The sequence below is a fragment of the Lineus longissimus genome, chromosome 1 (assembly GCF_910592395.1).
Source record: "Lineus longissimus chromosome 1, tnLinLong1.2, whole genome shotgun sequence".
In the NCBI taxonomy this organism is placed as follows: domain Eukaryota; kingdom Metazoa; phylum Nemertea; class Pilidiophora; order Heteronemertea; family Lineidae; genus Lineus; species Lineus longissimus.
Window position 1 is genome coordinate 18,991,515 of NC_088308.1, and position 24,754 is coordinate 19,016,268.

Genomic DNA, 24,754 nt, shown 5'->3' on the forward strand with positions numbered 1-24,754 from the left:
TAATTCATGAATCTGGCCACACCTGTCAACTATCAAATTAGAGCACCAGTCAATTTTCCAATCAGTTGGAAATTATATTCGTGAAATATTGTGCATAATCACTACATAATTAGCTTTCTGACATTTTGTTAATTGTGTATCATTTGTTGTGTAACTCTTAACGATATAACCCACCATTCATGAAAACGAATACGATATTCAATGATGAGTGAGTCGGGTTAGAATTCAGGCATTATCGAATGATAAGGCAGTCAATGCAAGCTAGTTAATGAAGCCATACAAGACCCCTCCCGCTGTCAAATATTGGTCTACGTGTCGTAATCAGCGGTTTGTTCCATCAAATCACCAACTGATGCCATTTCAAAGGAGCAAACCAAGGAATTTATTCAATTAACAAGTTTATCCAATTCCGTCATATTAAGGATGTTATTTGTCACACCGCCTGGTGTCTTGCTCCAGTCCATAGTTGGTAATTGGTATTCTCGCGGTGTGCACTTGGTGGTAATATTTTGCGGGTAATGACCATTTGGATGGGATCTCTAGATTAATGGACTGAGTTGGTTTGTTTTCTCCATGGTTTGAGTTGGTGTGCATTTAAAGGGATCCACCAATGAAAATGAGTACCTTCTTGTGTAAAAGGATGACAAATCATTATCTTTGTGTCTTCGCTAGCCTGTACCTGAAATTGCCATTCTTGTTGAGTGCACTTTGTGACTTAGATGACATCATTACGTCATGCTCACAACGACAGTAAAACAGTCTAGGTAGGCTTGCACATCCCCCCCAAACTAGCTGTGACCTCACACTCAATGAAGCCATTTTATATCTTGACATCACCAGCTTCAAAAACCATCCAACACAACCAACATCATCACTTATGAAAAATGAGCGTAATCATGGTTGCGACATTGGGTGCCTGGACGAAGCACCAGGTTAGACGACAGTCCAATCAACAACTCTATAATCAGCTTTTTCACGCTGCGGAGAGCACGGATAGAGAAGTATCAGTCTCGCACAAATCATTCAGGCCATGCTGAAATGTGTACAGTACAAATGAGATGGAAGCATCTTCATCAATTTTCATGACTAATGGGTCTATACATGTCGTTCAATTTTATATCTGAGTGGTAAAAGGGGCTGTTTGGTGAACTTTATAACATTTTAATGGTGTCTTTGTTTGACAAATGACCTTTGGAAATATTTTGAGACTAAATTTTTTATATTGCCAGTGCTTTTGTTGATATTTTTGGTTTTGCTGACATTTCTGTACAAATCTCTTTATGCTGATATTTGAGCAAGAAGCTTGGCATATTTTGTTGTCCTTACCCACAATGAAGAAATTCAGGAAGTGAGGAAAATATGCAATGTGGTATAAAGAACTGCTCATATTTTTTACTTCTATAGAGAAAAGAATAAATGCATTACTTCCTTAGCAACATTTCTTTAGTGCTTTGTGCAATCCCGATGTTTTTTTCTCCAAATTGATACATTTCTTTCAGTTTTTTGCTGCTGGAAATTCATCAACCTACCAGCATCCATATTTATACACATTTCTGTAAGTTGCATGACGTATTCATGGTGCGTGCATTCCTGTCATGACAAAACTAAGTATGATATGAGTTTCCATAACAACAAGATATTTTTTACTGGTGTACTTTACCGTAATTACTTTTCCTATGTCCCAGTACATCAAGAATGACATTTCTCATTACTCTATTACCTGGGTCACTTTTTCACCCATGAATTATTAAAATCCCCATCACATTTTACTGGCCGTGAAACCCTACTCAATCACTTTCCACCCCATAATTTGCTAATCCTCATTAGAAAAGATGACAATATCTCAATTTTGGAGAAGTTAGGGTGTCACAAGAGGGCGATTTAGCGATCTAGTTACACACACAGTGGTAAAAGTAGCAGGTTTAGGGATTTTCCAGATCAGATCATCATTAGCTTCAAATCGGGAAACAGTAGACTAATCAGAGGTGATCCATTTCTTTATCAATTTTAGGATTATACTTCTTGTAAACTGGAGGCAAGAGTATATTGTAGCCTAAGCCAGCCTCATTTTCAAAGCTTTTTCAAAACTTTACCTCAACATCGGCGTCTTATGGCTTGCATTGACTTTGCATTGTTTGGAGAAGGAGGGGCTAAAACCTCTAACAAAAGTGCCTTTTAAAAGGAAATCATGCCTGTGTATGATTGTTATCCGGCTGACCCTGATTTGATGGATTAGGAACCAAAATAATTTTTTCAATCTTCTTCGACTAAAGATGAAGCAACATTGATGACTTTCAATCAAACATAATTCTATCCAACAATGTTTGTTCTAAACTTTGATATTTTCTGAACAAAACAAGTGTCCTTTTACGCCCATCAGATATCAAAGGAGAAATAGTCTATTCTCAAATGAGATCTAATTATAATTTCTGATCAAATATTTCATTTTCTTTCAAGAATCTGACAGAATTTAGTCATTAAAACAACACCATCCATCATTCTCTGATAAGTCGTGGCAAAAATTTGAGTCAGTTTTGCATGAAATTTGAAGTAGCAACTGTATACTGATGTAGGATTATGTATAGTGGAGCTGTTTTAACACTTCTGTTCTATGTAGTATTAGGCACCATGTTTGACATGACTTTTAATACAAGTCTGCATGTCAATGATTGTACTGCAAATGTACATGTGCTCTCCAATCATATTTTCTGAATCCGGTGCACAGTGTCGTGATAAATGTACAATCTACTTGACTTTGTGCAACAGCAACAGTTCTCAAGAACATGGTAATGCATGAATGTGGCATTCAGTAAGGGAGCTTATTTATGAACAGGACTGTAATTTCTGCAAACCATTTAGCTGATTTTACTTTTAATACACAAGACACTTAATTTCCAACTTCAGTATCTTTGTTTATCTCCAGTTTGCCGAAATGGAATGTGGACTGTCTATGCTTAAATCTTCATATTACTATTGCCATTTTTGGCCAACAGAAATTGAAAATAAGTTTAAGAGTGCTGTCAAGTTTTCTAAAATTAGTGAGTCCCTGAAGATTTATGATGGGAGGGGAATGTCTTGCTTAGCCTTGAAACTATTAAGAATACATCTGGCCTGCGTTTTAATCAAATCTTAAGAAGAGTTAGAATAGGACTGGGTCATCACTTCAACTCGTGTCATCAACATCAAACCCATCGATTACCAATTTTGCCTGCAGACTTGCAGCCTTTTTATTCCTCATCTCAGTGATAATTATTGCATGTTGCTGCAATAAAACGTGTGTGTCTGCTTTTTAATTTCCTGAGAGGGCAGTTTCTGTTTAATGGGCTTGACATCATGATGACATCCTCAAAAATCCATCTGATTGCACATCAAGTGAAGAAAAAATCTCTTTCACTGAAAAAAATGTTTTAATCCTGGATTATCACCAGGATTACCCATCGGTAGACAATGCTTGAAAATGTTTTAATCCTGGATTATCACCAGGATTACCCATCGGTAGACAATGCTTGAAAATGTTTGATAATTCAGAGTGGGTGTTCATGACCCTGGGCATACCTGTAAAGCAACGTTGACAGCTGGTTATGATGGCAAGGAGTGGAGACTTGTTATGAAGAAACCGCATGAAACAACAGATGCTGTAATGTTGTGCAGTTAATGAAACACAGTCGTTTTCATTAGAATTGATTTAATGTATTAGATTTGCAGTGCTTTGCAAAAGCGGAGTCAGGGTCACTGTGGTCCCAGCAGTATCATTTGGGAAGAAAATCATTGGTTTTCATCGTTAAGAATAATCTAATGTCAACCTATACTCTGTTGCGTAGACTAGTGCAAACATATCACCATATACTGTATGAAAAGGCGAGGTGTACCCCTTAGGTTAGTGATTTAAACAGGATTAATGGATTCTTGTTCAAAAACTGGTTTCATTGTATTGTATTGTGAAGCATGACATTTTTGGCTCACCGTCAGGGGAGTCTATACCATAGCCCTGTGTCGTCGTCGTCGTCCGTCGTCCGTATCCTGTGTGGCACGTTTCTTAACCGCTTGTGCTATGAACTTGAAACTTTGTACACATTATGACCTAGGTCACATGACCTCTGGCAGCGAATTTCGGTTCGGTCTAATTCTTCACCTGGCCACCAGGGGGCTAAAACCAAAAACTTAAAAAGTGTGATAAATCGTTTATTACTGATTTGTTTTTGCTAACATTTTTATGGTGGGTACCCTAGCAAGGATTTATCACATATCGTACGGGTTTTTGATTTGACCTACTTGTCAAGGTCACAGAGGTCAAACTCTAAAATTTCACCGATAGTGGCACGTTTTGTCTTTATTCGTCCTATAGTCTTTAAATTTGGTATGTAGATACCTGTAACGTAGCTCTATATGTTGACAAAAAATCAGGTCGATGTGGCGTACCTTTCAAGGTCACAGAGGTCAAATGGTGTGAATTGGCCGTTTGTGTGTAAATATGGCACGTTTCTTAACCACTAAAGCTATGAACTTTAAACTTGGTACACATGACCCCGTAGGTCAGATGACCAGTGACACTGATTTTCGGTCCGGTCTGATTCTTAACTTGGCCACCAGGGGGCCAAAACCAAATATTTGAATAGTGCCATATCTCGCTTATTACTTATTAGCTTTTGGTAAAAATTTTATGGTAGATACTCCGAGCAAGGATACATCACATATGATACGGGTTTTTGATTTGACGTACCTGCCAAGGTCACAGAGGTCAAATGGCGTAAATTGGGCATTTGAGCATAACACTGTGGAATGTTTGTTAACCCCTAAGGCTATGAACTTGAGACTTTGTACAATTAAGGACCCCCTAGGTCAGCTGACCTCTGACCCTGATTCAGTCCAGTCTGATTCTCGACTTGGCCACCAGGGGGCCAAAAATTAAAACCTAGAAAGTGTGATATCTCGCTTATTAGTGATTCGTTTTCAATAACATTTTTATGGTAGGTTCTCCTAGCAAGGATACATCACATATCATATGAGTTTTTGATTTGACCTGCTTTTCAAGGTCACAGAGGTCAAATGGCGTAAATTGGTCGTTTGATTGTAACTATGGCACGTTTCTTAACCACTAAAGCTATGAACTTGAAATTTGGTACATATGACTCCCTACGTCATGTTGCCTCGAACAGCGAATTTCGGTCTGATCTGGTACTCAACTTGGCCACCAGGAGGCCAAAACCAAAAGGGTAAAAAGTGCAATATCTCGTTTATTAGTGACTTTTTCTGATGATATTCTTATGGTACTTACTCCAAGCAATGATGCATCACATGTCATACCGACTTTGGTTTGACCTATATACTATACATGTACAATGTTTCTTAACCTGGATGAATTCCAAAGCACCAAATATCTATACGGTGTGCACAATGGCCCTTGGCCGTTTCATTACAGTGTAATTGTCTCCTTACACCACTGACTGACATATTTTGCATAAGCAGGAGGTGTTATTGCTGTATGCGTGCAGGTGTTGCAATAATCGTGCATACGTCCTGAATGAATGGGCCCGGGCCCTTACTGATATATCCATAGCATATCATGGCAGAAGGGACTGTATGATTCAAGCCAGCTGAAGTTGGCCCTTTGTTAGGTTTCACATTAATGACACCTGTTGGAATGTAGTTGTATTCCAGGTCATGAAAATCATATTGCTTGGTGGTTAGATAAGTCCCCATTGTCATACAGCTGTTTGTTTTTGTGCTGACTAGGCAGATCTCGATCCTGGCATGGTGCCTGATGCGTAGGCCTTGTTGCATCTGTTTAGTATGAATAATTGATCATTGTTTTTTACCCAATAGGGCCTACAAGTAGTTCAGTTCAGCTCAGTTGGAGATTTCAGCATATTAGATAGGCTTAGCGTTCATACTTACTTAATCCACGTCCCTATCGGTGGTAATTCATCCTTGCGTATTGTGTTAGACTTGCTAATGCATTAGAGTCGAAGGTTTTATGCTTTTAAGTTTGCGTTTAATTATGTTTGCCCGAATCACAAAAATAAAATGGGTTAACACTAACACTTGAGACTCGTTCATGACTGTAGTGGATTGGTTGCAATAATCAATGACCTATCAGTCCTGGATATATCATTGAAGTATTTATCACCTGGGTAATCAATCATAAAGTGAAACGAGGGAGCTTCATAGCCTGGTGGTAGCACTGCATGGCTTACCATGCAATAGGGCCCGGGTTCGATCCCGGGAGAACCCAGGATTGTATTTCTGGATGAACCGGCATGGCTTTTCAAGGAACAAAAATTCCTGGCTCTTCACAGTCCTTCGAATGAGACTCAAGACGGTGGTTCCTTGTATATGGTGTCTATGCCAGTGCTGGTTAAAGACCCCACCAAGTGAGAAACATGAGTAGCTTGCATGGACTCAATGTCTCGCCAAAGTTGGATTCACTTGGCCAATAAAACCAATTGGCACATAACCGTAGTGTCACGCATAAATGCTGATATTAAAAAACTGATATTAAATCCAAGTGTCCAAGTGTCCAGGTGTCCAATGCCTAAGTTCTTTCGGGTTTTTTTCGTTGTCAAAGTCATATCGCTTGGAACTGATATTAAATCCAAGTGTCCAGTGCCTAAGTTCTTTTGATGACAAGTACCTGTTTATCTAAAAATATTTGAGAATTAATATGTGCTTTAAATACATAACTGACGATCCTACCCCTGGTATTATGTAAATTAGGTCTAGAAAACAGCTGGATTGAAACTGATCATAATGAAATGCTTCAAAATAAGTTGTTTGTAGAACACTATGATAAGCAACACGCCCACACAGATTTTAGATTGTAATACTGTATAACTCCGAAAATAGGTCTATAAAATTCAATACTGGAAGGACTGTGTTTAATTAAACTCATTAATGAATGTAAATTAGACAGTAAGTGTAGTTGAATCAAATTAAATCGCATGAAACTATCAGCTATAATGGGTTAAACTGCATAAAATCGGCTGATACCTGGTCCCATTTGATACAAGTACTAAACATCATTGTTAAATCAACAGTGGACTCCAAGCAGAGCTTGACACAAACATTTAAATGGAGAATTTTGTCAATTAATGAGCAGATGGTTGTTTGGGTCAAGAGTTCAGATAAACTGTCAGGTTACAAGTCAGCAGGCAAAGGAACAAGACTTCCACCATCACTAGTCATGTGGATGTATTAGCATTTTGGTTTGGTACATATTGAAAATTAACGGGGCCCCAGAATCAGGTGTGTGTTAGTGCCAAAATCCTTAAAAAACCACCCAATATTTGCCAAATTGCTCCGCTCCAAAACTGAGCAACCTCTGATGTAGCCACAGGGCATTTATTTATTTATTTATTCGTACCCGTAGGAGTACAATTGTAAAAACAGGTGGAATTTCGTGCAGCCTGCATATATACATGTTGGTGCAATGCGAAAAGTACAATAGGGTACAAAGATTACACTATATTTTGATTACGGACAGGCCAGCCAGGTAATCACATCTATCATTTCATTTCATTCGAATATACTGTCTCTTAAGGTATTTTCGCAGTGTCATTAGTTTGGACCTCATACGGTTGCCTAATCTCATCTCAATTATGACAGTGTTTAAAGCATAAATGTACAAACTATCTCAGGGAAAAGAGAACTGAAGTTTTTCGAAGGATTTAAGGAGTGAAAAGAACAGTTTTGTGCTGTGAAAATCACTGTAGTACCATATCCTGACCAATTTTCTCAGATTTCTCATTCTTGTTTCATTTTAATCGAATAATTCTCTGAGTTGGTAACGGCATGTTTGAGTGGTGTGTTTCCATTCAACAAAGACACGCTTCAACACTTTGCCATTCCCAGGAAGTCAAGTCATTCTTCTTTGGAAAGGTCCCGACTTCTCAGTGCTCTTTATTACATTTTGATTAATTCTTGATAACTTCCTGACGCCAAAGAACCAACAAAAGACGCACAATAACAACAATTTATAAACAGGCCAGTTTCCTGAACAATATTTGGTGTAGGTACTATGACCCAAGCAGTTATTGTGTCTTGTGTCTGTTTTACCAGTCTCCTGTCACCCAGGTTGTGTTTTGGTTTCCTTCGATATTGCTCTATATTTCCTTACATGACATTTTTTATCCTTTTAGAGTATTCGATATTCACCTACATGTATTGTGTTATTAGCTGCGCTTACACCACGAAATATTGGTGGACTAATTGCACTTACACCACCACAATTGCCGCGACAAATTGGTTCGGCAATCCATTGCCGATACAAATTGTCGAGCGAATTTGTCCCACCAAGCTTGATGGTCCAAATTCGCCCAGCTTGTTAAAAGCTTGGCTTTGTCGTGGTGTACGCGCAAATGGATCGGCAATTAGCTAGTTAGATGGTTCGGCTCCAGGCGGCGCTTTCGAAATGGCGCTTTCTGCGCATGCAATTTATTGTTTGCGCGCCATCTGTAGCCGGATTTTATAACTAGCTGCAGCGCTGGTGTAAGCGCTTGGTGGATTTTCGATGGTGCGGCATTGGTTCCCGAACCAAGATTGGTGGTCCATTTTCAGGTGGTGTAAGTGCGGCTATTATGTCTTTCTTGTTTACTTATTAACGATAAAAGCCCATCAATACACTTATATCAACCTGGCCACTGATGGCACTCAAATAAAGGCTGTGTCAGATGTGACAATGATAATGATATATAGAGCACAGTTCCTTTGAACAGAATTCTAAAAAATTGGTAGTTTGTCCTGGTTGTAAGTAAAGGTTTGAATGACCTGATTGACTTTGTTATTTTGATTATTCAATGGTGGTAAACAACCTGGTGGATCCTTTGATCTGGTTTTGATCTCCAAACATAATGATTGCCATAAACAGCTCAACAATTCACACTCAGTTGAACTGACTCAAAACGAAAATGATGGTAAAACGAAATTTTGGCAGGGATTCTGATGAGTTTGTCCACTGGATTGTACATCTTATGAACGTTGAAGAGTATCCAGTGGTTGACATTGTACAGTTTCCTTATTCAATGTCAAATGAATCTGGGCAAAGTTAGCGAGAAATAAAGTGTTTAAATTTTCCAAGGTTCCACATATCAAGACCTTATGCAAGAATCGCTGTGATATTTTTCTTTTTGGGGTGACTTGCTGCAATGGAAGTGTTCATAAACAGTCCGGGTCATAAATAATGTCACTCGTCATGCACAAGTGGCTCTTGGTTCAAACCCTATTTTCAGCTAAAGTGTTATACCAAGATCTGAGGTCGAGATTTGCAAACTCAGGTCATTTCAGATGTCACTTTCTCAGTGAAGATGTTGCGAAGATAAGAGGTACTGATAAAGAATATTACTAACAATATTTCAAAATCACATCTCTATTGTTCTGTTTGAAAATTCTATAAAAAAGTCACAATGGACAAAAAACAACAAGAAATAAAAAAACTGTAAAGAAAAAAATGACAGCTGGGTCTTACCTAACCCCGAGGTACTTTATGTAAAACCAGTCATCAAGCAAGGACAGTTCTCCTATTCCTTTGTCAAACATGTTTACCCCCTAAAAAGCTTCAGCTTTTTCTTTAAAAAAAGACATAATATACTCTCTATTGAGGAATTTCGATACCCAGGTTTTTTTCTTGTTTGAAAACAACAAGGTTTTGACCACCGGCATTGTTGTCAACATACAAGGCCACTTTTGTGTTGCCATTGTTGATATCATTTGTTAGAAGTGTCTCGAGATTACATGAAAAAAGGAACAAAGAAGGAAAGTTAGAAAAGAATATTTTTAATGCTGGGAGTCTGGGGGAATTTTTTGTCAAACAAGCTACTGTCTCGTACATGTAAAGCTGTCATCATGAGTGCCCCTGGCGGCAGTCACGGAGCTCCTCAGAGTTGGACTCTCAGCCTTGACATTGTTAAGCACTGAAGCAGAAATGACTACTGAAATGGCATCTGGAATCTGCGCCCATTGTTGGTGTAGATCTCTCAGTTGGCTTGCCCTTCCTATGTTTTCTTTGTCCAGAAGTTTTAGGAATGTCCGGATACTGAGATTGGTTGTGATAACTTTCTTGTGGGATGTGGCGTTAGGATAGGATTGAGACTCATCTCTAATGTAGAGTAGACTTCTACAGCCATCTTTAGTTGTAATGGTTTATCTAAAGCTGTAACGGTTTAGCTGAGCTGCAATGGTGACTGACTGTGTTTCCTCAATAATTTCTTCCTCATGCATTTATCAAATCTGAAAATAACAGAAAATCAATCAAAAGATAAAATGACTAGTCGGCAGGAATATTCAGTATAAAGAATGACATCAAGTACTATTTTTGGCCTCAGAACTTAATTCGTGTAAAAGATAAGAATAGACAAAAATCATTAAAATCATTCATGACAACTGGCCAAAATAGAAAAATCATTAAAATCATTCCCAGTTTGGATTACAAAACCTTAAACAAGTGACGAAAATATCTTTATATCAGTATTGGTAATTGGTCTATTTTGCGATAAAAAGAAATTTGATATTTTCATTTTTATTATCATTCCTACGCTATTACTGCATCATTAATCGATTAAAAGGTGAAAATGCTGATACTCGCAATCTGCTCTTAAGTGATATTGTCCTCAACTTGTGAACACACCCTGAAGTTGTCAGTATAGCAAATTAAAAATCAGGTTCTATTGTTAGATCATTGATTTCAACAGACAGTATTAGACCTGTGCAAAGATCTCCTTAACAAAATTATTTTAGGAGCATCCTGTTGTAATTAATTCAAAACACATCTGAAGTATTTTCAAAACAAATTTTTCCATGTTTTGAATAATTCAATAAAGAAAACAAACTATTAGGCCTAATTGATTGCTGTGTTTAATTGAAAGTTCCCAGAAAAACCTGATCAGCGTTTCACATACCTCCGTACTATGTTGAATTTTCACAAATACAATGAAAACAATGTCACCAATCATCAGTGACAAAGTAAAATGGTCTTATTTAGCTCTTATTAAAGCAGATCTTATTATGAAGAAATCAATTTTACAGAAAAGGGACGAGCAGGATTAAAAATATCACCCCACTTGACGAACGTGTAAAAACCAGCAAGTACGAGTTCACACTCTGAACCGTACTGTTTTCAAACCGTCGGCAATTCAGTTAACACATTATTGTGACATCATGAAAAGAGATTGACACATTCATGATTTCATCTTCAATAAGATCAATCGTCACCATTTCTGGTTGATCGTTATTCAGAAGCCGCTAAAGGGTAAACACCAACACACGACAGACTGACTGATCTTCCATTCTCCACCCACAATATGGATACTATTTTCTGTATTCAAAAACCTCTCCTCCGCTCTCGAGCGCCCATTCAGTCCTGAATTATGGAGCTTCACATGTTTATTCATGTTGTGTACATGTATACATGAACACTCAATCACTTGCCATACGATTGCACAGATAATGGCAGAAGTCTTCTTTCCAGCCTCATTCTGAATAAGCTCCCTAAGGTCAAAGGTCGCAGGTGATAAATATTCATGAATCAGCACTCCCAACCAGTGACCTGCTAAATTGATTGGGTTTCATATGTTGCTTGGTGTTGCTTGGATAATCCACTGTAGATAGTGTACAGAGCTCAGGGATATAAATTTCACAAATTACACTTGAGAATCGGAAATAATTTACCGTCGCATGATGTCGTACATTGTGAGTATATTTCACGTTGGTCTTTATTTACGTTCGGTTTTTGTTGTAAGGCCAACATGTGATTTGTGTGGCATACAATGCATAAAGCCATTGAGGTGTATATTGTGTAGTGTAATGAGTAGTGTACAATAGTGTCAGTTACTGTGTGTGTGTGTTTTATTGAGAATCTATTGACCATGCAGAAGTATTGATTAGCGTTTATAGTGAAAGGTCTGTGATAACTCCGAGATATTCCGGTGTTGAGATATTTAGTACCTGAAGTTAGCGCTGGCATTTGTGAAGCTATTTTTGAGAACAATGACTGTAGTGGCATCATCGTGTATTGAGATACACACTGTGGGTGCTCCTTGGTGCAACTCCCACATTCTCCTCTCACAGTCTCAGGGACGAGTCATTTAGTCTGACTCGGGCTTGTGGGTTGTCCTATTAATCATGATTTAGAAGGAGAGTGCAGGTCCAGCCTAGCTGGCATCAGCTGCTCAATACCTGCCAATGCACTCCACGGTTTTACTCCCATCCAAACACAGATGCACTTGAGTCGGCATTGTATTGGGTTTTAGTGTTGGTATAGCTGTACAGGTCATTGTGCATGCCCAACCAAGGATGCAACCAAGCTCTGAAGATGTAGTGTATGCCTTATACTGTTTCATTGGAATTTACATGCTTTCTTCCATTTCATTGTGCACAGGTTAGAAAGGGGCCTGGAGGTTGCTACAGTTACTTGGCCCCTTAGTGTGGTGAGGGTTGATCTTTTGCTTTTACCCCATGGTACCCATTCACACGTCCCATGGATCACAGAGGTAGGCCTAGAGTATTCCAGGCAACAGATGTATTTAGGTCTCAGTTGCTAACTAGCAAATGTAGTGGCGAAAGGCAGGGGAAGGAATAAGTGTTTTTTTCCTAGGAGAGGACAGTCTAAGATTTTCAAAACGCTTCATTGCTGGATATTTGATTTATGATTTGTGTTACCTTAAAAATGGCGTAAGTTTATTCAGTTAAACTGTCATTACTAACATTTATACAGTGTAATTTTTTGCATCTCTTAGTTGCAGGGTAAAATGGATTTATTCATCACTTTATTGTCAATTCCAATTTTTTGTTGTGTCCATATCTTTACCATATCTTGAATGTTCTTGTTGCAGTTAATTGACACAAGGAAGGTGTTACAACTTCCTTGATTCGACCATCCAATGACTCGATGTCAATTTTGTCATCTTCTTATTAGAAATGCCCTTGAAATTGCAAAATATTTCAGATTAGTTGGCCGAATACCCTTTGCAGTACCCATTTTACAATAAACAAGTCCAGTGCACGTTTTAAATGATTCAGACATTGTGTGCCTTTGCTAAAATTGTGGTTATTTTAGTATGTAAAAAATATAATACACAAAAATTTATATATATGGCAATGCATAACATTAGACTGTGCTCCAGCCCCCTCCCCCTCCCCCTGAGTCAGCATTGCACTAATTGTTTTGCCCTCATACCCCTATGTCAACCAATGAGGTGTTAATCAATTGTCCCCACACAGGTGTGTTTACCTCCCACCCTCACTGTATTCAACCCATCAAACAACCCCTTTCTGTGCATCGCCCCAGTGTTTGCCCCCTTATTGTTTTATGGTGAAAGGGTGAAGTTAACCTGGAAAGTAACAGATTTTTTATTTATAAGTTGCATCACTGCAGTTATTTGCTTATTATTGTTTTATTACATATATTGTTTGTGTTATATTGGTGATCCCTGGTCCTATCAGCCTGACACCTTTTCATATAATCATATAAATCAATAAATTAACACATGATTTTGCTGTGTTTCTGAAGCCTTTACCAGTATACCTTAATGCAAAATATTGTAATAACAATGTGATTAGTGGCACCTCAAGTGAGCCATAAAGGTGTGCATGCCAGTGCTCCAGGACTAACTTGTGTGTGGTGCCTTAAGACTTAAGCTGCTTTAAAGAGCGATTTGCTCAAGGCCTTTAAACTAATGCACAGCCACAACCATGTATTGACTGAGCCAAGACATCAGTAGGCCTACCGTATAGCCTAGGTCTTCTGTGAATCTGTAAATCAGTTGCCAAACTGTCGAAAGAAACAGTGGTGAATATTAGGATAATGTATGATCCCCATATGCAGGCCTGTTTACAGTAGGGACTAGGCATTTTGCAAAACTAGTCATTAGAAGAAAAAACGACTGACCAAATCAAACTTAATCAATTGTCGATATCTGAAGTAATTCTCAAGTAGCATTTCAATAATGCCTGTGCACAAGTATACCAGTCCTAACTAATTATTCCAGACACTGTGATGTCAATAAAAAAAAGTTGTGACCAGACAATCATTTTATTGATAAGACACTGCACGAACATGTTCGACCTGTAAATAACTGGCGTATATGAGTGGTATATGACCCATTTGAAACATAACAATGAAATATCCTGCACTGTTTGTTTGCCCATGGCACACTTTACATGTATATCGAACCTAAATGATTTTAGATTGCTTTGGTTGCTTGGCATTTGGTTTGTTGATTGTGTTTATGTTCAGAAGGTGAATAATAACGGCTGAAACTTTTTTGTAGGCAGTGTTTTCATCCGGTCCAAATGCCAAACATCGCCCAACTTTTCCAATAAAATCTTACTAGGTGACGCTTACTATGTCAGTCCATACATTTGTGTAAGAGTTTTAAATGAAAATCACAAATATTAAAATGATGAATAGTAATTATTGATACATGTAGTAATAAAAAATGAATACTCTCAGTGATAAAATGCCTGATATCAAAAGGCTTGCGCTGCTAAATAAGTACGAAAAACCCAAAGCTTCTTCAGAAAGTAATGAATCTCTTCAACACAAGGTGTCAGCACCAGTCTGCTGCTCTTTCTTTGGCATCATTGTCTCTGGTATGTTTAATATAGCAGTCAATATGGGTGTGATTGATTGTGACAAACTACCCCAACAAATTTCAATAATTTAGAAAGTCTTATACAGACCTCGGAGGAAACCTGCACTGTCAAAGAGAGTCACCGTCTCCATCAAGGTTGCATTGGTGCTAACATCCACTCTGACAGCAAGAAATAATTCTATCTTTGAAAATGCATCAGAGGTCCAATAGTGTCCCCTGGTAACGGTACCTTTAGCATGTAGTAGGTAGCTACAGCACCCCTGCTAACTTCTCTAATTGCCAACATGTGCAGGAGTGCCAACAATGCAAATGCACCAAGATTCAGTTTCAAGAAATTAAGGATGGCCTGTTAATTGGTCGTTATTCTAGCCCTGGTCCAGGTTTGACTCCAGGAGCTTTCATTTTAACCTGTGAGAAGTACCCACTTGACGGGAAGACATCTTGGAATGTTTCGATTTATTGATTGGAAAAACAAGTAAGCTTACAATCTGCAATAATTAAAAGTGTGGAAATTTAACTTTTTTTCTGAAATTTCGCATAGTCCTATTATAGTTGAAAATTATATTCAGAATTACACTATCCAGAGTTTGATTTTCAAATTCTTGAACCAACAGACTATAGGCCTTTAAATACACTATGATTATGACCATAAGTGTATGACCACACTGCTGTTATGATGTTTTTATTTTTAGTACTGATTACATGTATGATTACATGAACATGTCTCCTGATAGGATTGCCATTCCACACTTGTCTGTGACAAGAGGTATCGGCTGATAATCGGGTCACCTTTAATAAGCCAATCACCTGCCAATTAAAAATGAATTTAGGTCACATTAAGATTACAAGTGAACTTGAGTCGGCCTATCACTTAAAGGGGGCATCTCATGAACGTACTAAATGTCATCTCTTTTTAAGTGACTCTGTTTTTCAAACCCAAAGGTGACCAGTTTACAAATCTCAGCACCCTGTTGGGCCCAAGTTCGAAAAGTCATGAGAAGTAATACACTTGAACTGACAGCCATTGGTACTTTCTACCACTACCGGCAGGTACAATACCCTGATACCCAGCATCCTGAGACAGGTTGGAGAGTTCAGAAACCATGCAGATCTCAAGTTCAAGAAGTCGTATGACCGAGGTGTATTTGCAGTGCACAAGTATCTATTATTGTAAGACTATTGAGGCATGTTGAATGTTGAGGGTGTAGACTTGGTGAGAATGACTAGAATGGTTCAGGTAACCTGAACCTGACAGCTTATAACTACAGGTACTTATACAAAATATCTAACAAATATCTTACACAGGTTGGTGTGCACTTTGAGTTGGCCTAGTGAGTATCAACACCTGTGCATTCAGGGAGTTTAGAAAAGTAATGACTGATGACCCGTTTGCCCCTTCTGCTTCATGACCTGGTTAAACCAGCCTAAGGTTTGCAATGGTACCCGCACTACCATCGAAATATTACATTTGCGAAACTAAAGGGGTTTACAGTACCGGTATGCTGTTTCTCGACAAATCATAATGCCCCCTCCCACATTCTTCTGGTGTGAATATCAGTTGCAAAAAATTATCAATTGATAAAAATCATAACTTTGATAATGTAAATTGAATAATGTTTCTATTCACTATGGTATCCCATATGTGACATGCTCTTGTTGCATTCATTGATCGATCGGTTTAGCTGAGCAATTAAAACCCAAGTAGAACAGAGTAACCTGCATAATACTCCGTCATAGGCCTGGCCTCTTGATGACATCTGTGCCATACTGGCGCATTTTATAGCGGTTTATGTGATCGCTCAATAATGAAATTATTGTTTATCGCATGGGGATGGTTTATCAAGCCGTGCAATCTACAATTGATTTTGTATGAATTGCGATAGGTTGTGTTTGGAACACAATCCAATCCAGATACAGATTGCTTTCAAAGGAAATGGCTGGGGCATTTCAGGTGCACATTCTATGGTGATTTCTCTGGTAGTAGTACTTCATTGAGACTGTAGAAACTATGTCATTAAGCACAGCAAATCACTGCTACCGGAGATTATGATCACTGCTACAACCAAAAGGTCTCAGATCTGAAGGTTTAACTAGTTATCACTGGGTTTGATTGATTGCAGGTCACTGTGATAAGGCTGACTTACGGCTTTATTCTTTTTGACTAATTAGCAAAGCTGACTTTTTGTCTCTGTTGATATATTTGCCTGTGTATGATCATCTGCCGGTACCACCCAGATCAACTACCAAAAGGGGTCATACCTTTGATAATGCATTCTCAGCCCTGGCGAGATAAGTACTTGTTCAGTGGGGTTCTTCGAGCATTATGGCAGTTGTTAAAATTGATTTTTTTAAAACCCATATGTCTGAGCAATCACAGGCATATAGATGATATGTTCAATCTGATACTTGGCAATAGGCCGAGAAGTAGGCCCTTCTAATCAACATGGCAATATGTTTCCTGCGCGGAAAGAGAATATGTATACTAAGCATACACGTCGGCCATATAATTACTTCAAAATCAATGTTCAACATGTCTCAACAATAGGCATCCAGGCATCAGTGACAGCACTTTCGGTTGTCAGGTAAACATTTCAATTCGTGTCTCCTGATTTGATATTTATGATCTCAAACACTCGAGCGTCTAATCAAAAGTGCAACTTAAGTATCATATGCTCTAGTGAGACAATGTGAAATGTTTTCTTGACTGAGTGATGTCCCTAGCTAATGATTTAAGAGACAATGATAATGATGATGTTTAAGGTGATACTATCAGAAATTACAATCGGCAAGCTTAGTCAAGAGACTTGGGCCATATGAAAAATGAAATGAAAGTGAATTCTTTGATGTGAAATAAAAGTTGATATTTTTGCAAACCAGATTATCAATCCCAACTCCAAAGAGGAGACGAAATGAAGCTTGGATCTAATTTTAAAGGCATAAGTTCAAACGTCTCCCATCGTAGGAAGACACTGATTGTATTGGGATATTTTTGAATGCCACCAAATATTTCCCATTGTCACGCAGCAGGTTTATAGCTTGGCATTTCTCTGGTGGCTAAATATAGCGCCCGTAGCCATTTTCCTTTTGTCTAAATATAGCGGTAGTAGCCCACTCATTGTATCAAGATAGCAACATTGTGATATTTATATCCTGAAGATATCAGCTGCCTGCACAGTTCTGTCTGATACTTCTGATTATATTACCAGCTATCTATCTCATCCTTTGATCATAGTTAAGAATTCACTGCTGGTGACCAGAAATGGGATGATGCAATAAAAAGTTATGATATAGTGAAAAAATGACAGTACAAGTGAGGATGAGAAAGAAACAAGTCGGCCAAACTTGTTGAGAGCGCAGGTACTCATTCAAATGTTCTGTAACTACTTCCAGGGCTTGACACATAGAAATTTAAGGGCACACCAAAATTTACATGAAAAGAGGGAATTTAGTGCCTTGTGACGTGCTGTCAAAACATGGGCCCAGAGCAAAATGCTGCCATCAGTTTGTGAAAAAGATGGTCTGGACATTGGAAGCTATTTGCCCTGTAGGCAATGTAATATGGTTTAAACTAAAGCAGGAATGCCACTTTCCTCTTTCGCCAAGACTGAAATTTTGGGGCAGGTAGGCAACAGGAGGACCAGCGCAGGCATTGCCTCAGTCAGTTCTCAAGTGTGGAGCCATGCACTCACTTCCAGGACAAAACATGTGAAAAGCCTGCCCATTTCTCTCCTTGTCAAACAGTCAGTGGAGATTTTGATTTAGGGAAATTTGCATTAAAAAATGCGAGTTAGAAAATAGCTGCTTTGATGAATAACTTGAATAAAAGAAAATCATCACTGAATATAAAATCCATCGCTCGTAATTCATGATGCACCACTTCTTTTACCATTAAAATATTTACATCTGGGAACATCTGTTCATTCTCAGACACGATAATCTTCACCCAGAATCCCACATCCCAAAATGCAACGTCATTCTTAACAGATGCAAATTATGCAACAATTATGCCCATTGAAATATTTAAAACATTAAATTATACTTGAGATTTTTTTCTGATAATGTTATTGGCCTAGGGTAGACCAGAGCTTATCGAGGGTGTTGAGATGGCAGTGAATATTTTCGTCTCCAAGCCGACCAAATCTCGTAAAGCCCCCCTCCCCCCCGACACATATGGATGTTTTTATTGCTTCGACCTGTTGTTGTTTACAGTGGTAATCAATGGTGCCTGACCATCTGTGACAATAATCATTTATCGCAAGGACGTATCAATATTGAAACAAATCGCAGGTCGCAGCTACAGAAATCATTTGTTTGTAAGGCGCTACCTTCACTAAAGCAAACGGACAACATAAACCAAGACACACACTGATAAGCTGTCAAACTAGCTTTATGCATCCTTGATGCCAAGGCCACCACACCCCACCATCCTCCACGCCTTCCTCTTTGTTTCCAAACTCCAAGCTATCTTCAACAGAAGCAATAACGCTGAACTTTAAAGATGCCAGTGTCTTGGTCTATAGGGAGACCGCCCGTCACCATCTGTCGGCCTAATAATCACTAAAACACATTATCATTGGGACGGCGCACTAATAAACTGAGGAATCGAGAATGGGTCCATAATGGATGGGAGGTGAACGGGAGAGAGAAATGTCCTGCCGTTAACCCCTTTTTAGCAAGGCTTGAACCTTGAGTCATGAGGAGTGTAAATGTCAATTGTTGTTTGAGGGAATCTGTGGTCTTTGTTTGCCCTGGCAGCGACACCAAGCACAAAAAACTTCGGTTTCACGTCCCATTTTGATTACAGAGCCGTGTAGGATTTGGCATCTTGCTCAAAGACACTGATTTGAAGCAGCGAAATCCTTCTTACTCGAATCCATGCCCTCCTGATTACAAGCCAAGCTCTCTAACCACCACTGATCTCCCAAGGGCCACATATGTGAATTTCACCACACTTAATTTGATTGAAAGCCATGACACTCTCAAAATTTATGCAGTCAAACAGAGTTGTTCCTTACGGACATGTTCAGTATGACCTGGATGCAATCCAAGAGAAATTGTTTGTAATATATATGGAGGGGCACCATAATGTATCGAAAGTGCAATATTTAATGTGCGCATTATCATGATGGGTCATTGGTGGATTTAGTCTCCTATTTGACACCAGTTTGATTGCACACCAATTTTGTTGGAATAAAAACGAATGTTGTGCATAGAATGCCGAGATTGCATTTTTGGAGGACCTGATTCACAAGAAGTGTTATTCAAGTTTGGAAGTGCATAAAGTAACCTAAAAGGGGAGGCGGGCCAAAAATAACACTGCCACTTAAATTATCAGACAGAAATGGACCAATATCATGACATTGATGTCATTGAGATGGGAAAAACAAATCAACACACTAGTTTTGTAAACCTTTTTATGTTAAGAATTATGTGGTAATCGTCATCACTCTCGATACTAATAATTATTTCCATTCAACAGAATTTGTTCTGGTGGGTTATGACGTCAGTCGTCACAACCTGAATGATACTTTCTAGATAGACTTTTGGGTTAAGTAATTGCCTTTGATTGGCCTGTACTGAACTGTGGTTGGGTACATGTTGATTGTCTCGTGTTCTTTATTGACATTGAATGTATATCGGTTACAGGAAAATTCAAACATGATGGCCTTCTCTTCTTGAAGTCATTGTCTAGTAATCACTTCATGCATCCTCAGGCAAGTATGGTATTGGTATAAACTGCGTCATCATATGTTTAGAAAACTTTTCAACTTAAGTTTTCTCTATTGGGCGAATTTCTGTTGAAACGAAGTGCATTTTCCACAGCCTTATCAAAGTCAGCTTGGTTTATTATGTATGTCGTGTCAGATTCAACCAAAGTCAGCTTCAAGTCTGTCTGGTGGTGATCATCTTCTCCTCGACCCAAATCTGTCTATAATACAGTCTTCATGTCAAACTCAACCCAAGTCTATCTATTTATCTTCTTGTCAAACTCAACCTCAGTCTATCTCCAGCCAATATTTTGTCAAACAAGTCTGTCTATATAAATGTATCTTCTCATCAAACTTAATCAAATCTACTGGGTGTCCTACCCATTTACGCTATTTCCTCTTTACCAATGTTTGTCTGGGTGGACATTGTGTCCAAATCCTTGTTGTTGCAAGCCACCTTCCCAACCAATACGTTTCAATCATAAGTCTTTATGTACAAATGAAAATATTCATTATGCACTAAATATCAGCGATATTGAAATAAGAATGGGCATGACAAGCTATTTGCCAAACAAATTACAACGCTAGGTCAGGGTATCGCATTTCTTTGCTTATGATTCTCTTTTCTTGTCTGAACAGTTCTGTGATATTTCACAACATGCTTGAATGGCATTCATTAATGACCCAGAGGCAGCAATTTTCTTTTCAATTGGATACCTTTAGAAGTAGAATATTATATTCTTCATTTAATGACCTACTTGGAACATGTTCCTTTTCATGTCGGTGCGACTGTCGCAATTCACCAACCATTCTATTTGATAAACCAAGCTTTCTATTGAGGTTATTAATTTGATAGCTCGGCATAATATGAATTGTACTCGAACCACAGGTGAGTGTTAATGTACTGAAGTCGCTCAGGAAATAAGCCAATAGCGGGTTGGAACACCACAGCCCTAGGACTTCTGGAGCTGCAGACATTGATTGGCGTAAGTGCTGAATATTTGATACTGGTCTGTAAGAACCGATATTGAAATAGCAATCGGGAAGTTTACCGAACATCCAACTATGCTATTCGTTTTGGTATCGCATGGATAGCTTACCTTGGCAGACTCACCGCAAACTTATCTGTATATGCGCAATGATAGGTTCTGTTTCAAGCCTATTTCCATGAACATTCTGACAAATAAACCATAAGATGTACTTTGATTCTTCGCCATTCTTGAGATGAAAATATTGAATACTTAGTTGGTTGATAGCCAAGTATTAATGGTCTACCTGTATTGGTCTTGGCATGGAGGTTTGTTTTTGTGTGCATGTCTGGCGCCTTCAATTCACCATAAGTCGGCTTGACTTCCCATTGCATTTAACAATTTTTCTTCACATCAAGGTTCAACCACCTTGGGTGAACCAAAGCTGAAAAGATTTTACTATTAAATGTACCGCCGGCCGCTGTGGTTAAGCATCTTTGTACTGGGGTTCTATTATTTTTTGCAGAATTAAAACTTTGGTGTCTGAATCTGAATATCTGTATCCGTCTGATGACCTACTGCAGACTGAACATTTTCAGTGTTTTAGTTACGCATTTTTTGTGACCAACAAAATTTGCAAAAATAAAACGATGCAAAAAACAAAGATTATTCCATCCAAAGATTGATTTCTACCATCACATTGAAAATGCCCTAAAAGTTAAAAATCCAATACCATTTGTGGAGACCGCCTCATAAGATACCAACCGAATCTATTTCTTCCACTCCCAACCAAACGGTTAACAACCCATATCACAGCCTGATTATCGATATTCTCCGAGTTTAAACTACACTACACTCTTGAACACATCCGTAATGTCTTTTAAATAAATCAATGCCTTGTAAATTGGTTGTTTGTAGCGCGGAGGAGTTGCCTTCTAACGCAATGTTGTCTTAGCGCAGGTAGCCATCTTTGACCTGTAATGCTACGCTGACTAATCATGGGGATTTTACTCTAATCAATGACTCGCTGTCGGGCTGTGACCGCCGCTTCAGCCGCTTCATCACAACATTATCAATGTTGATTTCGCCCGCAAGTATATGATGCATACAGTAATGGGGTATCTGGATACATGAGAGATGTTTATTTGATTGTCGTTGTGGTTATGACTGAACAGTATTGGACTCTCTCAGCAAATTGGAATGGTATGACCGAGTCTGATGGAGACTCATCGACTACAGCTCCTTGTAGATGCCTGGACTTTGCCCAAGGACTTTGCCAAAGGTTGGATGTCTTGCAGTTTTAACCATTTAACCATTTTTAGGTTGTTTGGTGTTTTTTTATTGCTCTTGGGTGCCAGTTGTCTCCTTGCTCAGTGTGGTACTCCAGTTCATTGGTTTGTAGTCACTCACTTCCTGTCAGGCGATAATGGTATCATTCACTTTAAGTGGCTAGTAGCACTATCTGTTGTAATGAGGTGTGGGCATGGTTGATAAAAAATGATGGAAATAGTGCAGAGGACTGCGAGATGGCAGTTGAGCATGCAACATCTTTTCTTGTGGCATTGCACGAATAGATTCATTGTGGCATCCCGCTTATCCACTTGGTTGGAGTTTATGTGTGAACCTGTACACAGGAGTGAGCGATGATATGGCACCTTTCACCTCTACAGGTGTAACTGTACACACTCAATTTAGTTACTACATCTACAAGCTGATGGCAGCCATTCTTTGTTGCCTCTTCTGATCTAGTAGATGGCAGCAGAAACGACTTGCCTTTCTTTGATGGTAATAGTTATATTCTGCCTTTTAAGCTGATGGCAACAGTTCTAACAGTCTGCCTCCCCTGATGGCAACCAATTCCTAGAATTATAAAATGATGGCAGCATCAACATTCTGTTGCAGTTTCTACAAGGCAATGGCAATGGCAGCTGTAACATTGAACTGCCTTCTTCAACCAGTTTCTACAAGTGGATGGCAGCAGTAGCAAACTAGTTCTACAATCTGCATTCCAATCTGATGGCACAGTTAGATTCTGCATCATCTGTAGACAGATTGCGACCACCAACTAATTAAAAAAAACCTGAAGCGCCTTATCTGAAATATCCAGATTGAAAATTCTCTGCAAAAAAAGATTGACTCTTGCTTTCAAGAGAGCTTAAAACTTGTTGAAAGTGATTTCTTTCCTTTGATAAAGATAGGACCACAATCGGCAGCTTGCCTGGTGTACAGCTTCCTAAAATTTCAGCCCAACCATGGCTTATGATAATGCATCCTTGTCTTTGCGAAATCAATCATTTCTGCATTAACACCCATCTCTGAGCTGACAGTTTGAAAATTCAAAGTTTTTGAAATGATTCAAATCAAAGATCTGTTGGGTGGCGACACGTGCCCATCGATCAGAATTTTTATGGCAATTTCCCTGGGAGTTTGACATGTGCAATGATAAATTACCAAATTGTCAGATTCAAAATTTGAGAAAGATTCTGCAGTGAAATTTTTTTCAAGCGTCTCTTGATCAATGACTAATCGATTCTCTGGGGGTTTGTTTCAAGTCATCTTAGTTCAAGTTCATTGAAGATTTGACAAAGAAAGTATTTAAATACATCTTAATTTTCAGATGAAACCAACTTGTAGTACGGGTTGTTGTAGTACGGGTATTGCTCGAAAAGTTAAAAAAGAGATTGCGCCATGTGAAAAATTGATGAATCTTATACAAACTAGGGCTGAATAATTTAGCTTTCGACAACTGAAGATGCCAATGTGGGATTAAAAAGTGGTGTTTGTCATGAATTCATGTAGCTAAGAATAAAAACTTTTTGTGAGGTGTTGGCTTTCGAACCTTTATCAAATTCCAAGCAGCTTCTAACAGTGGTAAAGAAAACATTTCCTCTTCATACAAACTACAGCAGATTCTGAATATGAAGTCAAATAGTTTGTTTGCCATGCAACTTGTGATGTTGATGGTACATCTAGTCTATTAAATCAGTACTCCGTCTTGTGTTTTTTTTTCAATGGGAAGTCTATTTATTCGCAAAATGATGGTTGTGGAATTTGAAAAGCTACTCAATACAGAAATACTGCCTTACAGAGCTCAAAAACCCCAGAGTGTCATCCAGGATAATGTGTTTATATACCTTTTGTACTGCAGCCTAAATGATACTCTCGGATCAATGAAACGTGTGCCGAATTAGCAAAGGGTTGTGTGTACGTTTCAATATTAGCTTACCGGGCCTTGTAGTCGATTTGGCTATAGGCGGTGTACATCAATGTTGAGGAATTTTCATTGAAACTTGGTCAGAATTGGCATTTAATTGCAACACTTGAGTATTCATCATACTTCTCATGCAATTTGTCATATCAAAATGGCATATTATGATCAATTTTGATATTTGACCTTCAAAAGAATTTGATTAATAGGAGTTTTGGTGTCATTGGTTTGTTAAATTTTCTTTGGAAGTTATTTTATTTTATGGCAATTCACTTTAAACTACAAGAG

The 24,754-nt window shown here is 38.5% G+C and overlaps 1 protein-coding gene across 12 annotated transcripts in view; it reads left to right on the forward strand.

Moving 5' to 3' along the window:
* The window catches only part of LOC135489952 (zinc finger MIZ domain-containing protein 1-like), a 178,093-nt gene that overhangs the window by 136,071 nt on the left and 17,268 nt on the right, over positions 1-24,754 (forward strand). The window contains exon 1 of one of the 12 annotated variants that reach the window (XM_064775638.1): positions 11,465-11,679. The exons of 10 other annotated variants lie outside the window; for them this stretch is intronic. The gene's annotated coding sequence lies outside the window, so the exon portion shown is untranslated. Of the gene's footprint in view, positions 1-11,464; positions 11,680-21,188; positions 21,277-24,754 lie in introns of those variants that run through there. One more of the 12 variants, XM_064775646.1, reaches the window with a different exon arrangement.